The sequence below is a fragment of the Sprattus sprattus genome (genome assembly GCF_963457725.1).
Source record: "Sprattus sprattus genome assembly, chromosome: 12".
Classification (NCBI taxonomy): Eukaryota; Metazoa; Chordata; class Actinopteri; order Clupeiformes; family Clupeidae; genus Sprattus; species Sprattus sprattus.
In genome coordinates this window covers 3,589,270-3,591,769 of record NC_137910.1, presented here as the reverse complement: position 1 = coordinate 3,591,769, position 2,500 = coordinate 3,589,270, and the positions used below count along the sequence as shown (strand labels likewise).

The window sequence follows — 2,500 nt, the reverse complement described above, 5'->3', positions numbered from 1 at the left end:
CCAGTTTGGGCATGCCAGGGCTGTGCCATCGGGGTTGCAGTGGTTCTAGAATGCCTGCTTAATGCCTGCGAGTGAAACTAACATTACATTTGATTGGTCATTACTCCAATAAAGGGTCGCTGAATACACATCAGTCCTAAATGTAAAGATGCTTGTGTATATGCTCTTGTCAAAAACACCATACACCAATACTGACTAGGCAAACTGGTGGTAGTGTCCTTGAGCATGAAATGAAGAATTAGGAGAAATATATTTGTTCTTATTTAATGTGTTATTCTGTAGTTCACATATTTATTCTCCACCGTATACAGTACCAGTCAAAAGTTTGGACACACCTTCTAATTTTTTTAGATGTTTTTTCTTCACTTTTATCATTTTTGCTACATGGTAGATAACACTTTTTTTTGTTCAGTACATCCTTCCATATGTGTTCTTTTGTAGTTTAAATATCTTCAGTATTAATGTACAGTGTAGAAAATAATAAAAGTAAGAAAACAACTTCTCAATAGGTGTGTCCAAACCTTTGACTGGTACTGTAGATTTGTATCACAAGCGGTATGTGAAGGGAGAGGGACAGGGCAGATAATTTGAAGGGGACTGAGCTAGCGGCAGATCAGTATCTGCTGCTGTTGTGGACTCCATCCCAGCTGATTGCTGAACAGCTGAGAACCATTTGTGTGAGTGAGTGAGCATGAGGCCTGGATTTCCCCCTTCCCTGTGATGGGGCCGAGTGTGTTTGTGAGGGTTGTGTTTACATGAGCAGCGCTGAAATGGAAAGTTGGAGCAAACATTAGTGCCAGCGTGACAGAACGTTAGGATGACATCCATTCTGTTCCCCCTCTTCCACAATAACAGGAAATGAGGTCATTTGAAAGTGTATTTGCTTAAATCATCCTTCGGGCTATCTGCGGGCAAACAAACAGCATTAAAACCACAAACACACATTAACACTCTAAGGTCCAAGGCCTTTTAGACTTTTCTAAGTTGTCTGACATGCTTTGATGTTTTTGTACATTTTGCTTAACTTAAAACATTGATGCACAAATGGAATATATGATTCTATTCTAGACGACCTCAGCAATAATATCATGTAAGTAAAAGGAATGTAGTAAAAAAAAGTTTAATTTAAATCAAATGTAAACATACCCTTGGAAAATCCTTGTTTCAGAGGTGCTCAGACTTTGTACATAAACACATTGTAAAGATTTATTCACAAGACTTTTTATTTCTGAGCCTTGTAAACATAGGTGTTGGCTAAACACATGTTAGTTTAGCATTCAGAAAGTATGTCTTGTTTCACTACCACATATTTATAATATCAGAGTGTCCTGTACCATTCCTAAATCTGTGCCCCTACAAATGCATATTGATGAGTTGGTGTGAACAAACCTGTGACACCTCTCGCAAAGACAAAGGCCATATCCTAATGGCCCTAGAATGTCTTTGTGGCCCAAACCCCCCGGAGTGAATCTTGCCACATCATGACCCAATGGAGATCACTGAATCACCATCTCCTTATCATATGAATAGCTGTCATTTGCTAATGGGTGGGTCCTTAGCAGCAGAAACCCCACTCAGATAGTAGAAAGTGCAACACATCAGTTCTATTCCCCTGACAAAGTGCTTATTTATTTTAAAATTTTGAACTGTATATATTATAAAAGAAAAGGGTTCAATGTTTCCGTGGTTGTTCTTTTTATGTCTCTAAGACGAAAACTCGCGGAGCTTTACATTTTTTTTGACAAAAAAATAAAAATATCCCGTACGAGGGATATAGACCTTAGACCAGGGGTCTTCAACAGGGGGTCCGCGACCCCCAGGGGGTCCGCGGAGGTACTGCAGGGGGGTCGCGAAATCTTTGGTTGATAAGATAATTTTTTTTTATATTTAAAACCAATATATTTTCAACCAATTTTTTTTTCCACAAATTTAAATGTCTTCCAAATCAGAATTGTATTTATTCCCTTTAAATTTACATTAACATAAATCCGACATATTGTAGCGAACATATAAATTGATCGAGAAGACGTTATCTTTCAGTCCAATCGACACATTCAGCTACCCACAGGAGCTCTCTCAAGCTGGGCACCGGTTCACTCACAGCACCTTTCATGCACAGGCACTAGCCAATCAGATCTCAGAAGTCTAAAGAGCGCGAAGGTCAAAAATAAAAGATGACGAACCAAACTCCATAGCTGGTCTTGTTTGTACCTATAAATTGTTAGTTTGACATTTGCTTAGATTTAAAAAAAAAAAAAAAATAAATAAAGAGAAATAGACACTGTACAAGGTCAAAAAACGTTAATTGTAACTGAAAAATAAGTGAGGATTTGCGAGGTGTGTGAGCCTCCTAGCTAATGTTAGCAAGCTACTACCTACAATCTTAACAACTTGCTAGCGGTGTGATTGGTTTGTTGACCTGTCAATCTCACTATAACATCTACGTTGTCAACACAACTCCATGCGCCAGACTCCTCCTCCGTCATCCGTTGGATCGTGT

At 38.8% G+C, this 2,500-nt stretch overlaps 1 protein-coding gene across 10 annotated transcripts in view; it reads left to right on the top strand.

The window, feature by feature from the left end:
* Positions 1–2,500, top strand: part of col13a1 (collagen, type XIII, alpha 1) — a 67,918-nt gene that overhangs the window by 25,231 nt on the left and 40,187 nt on the right. The gene's annotated exons all lie outside the window — the stretch shown is intronic.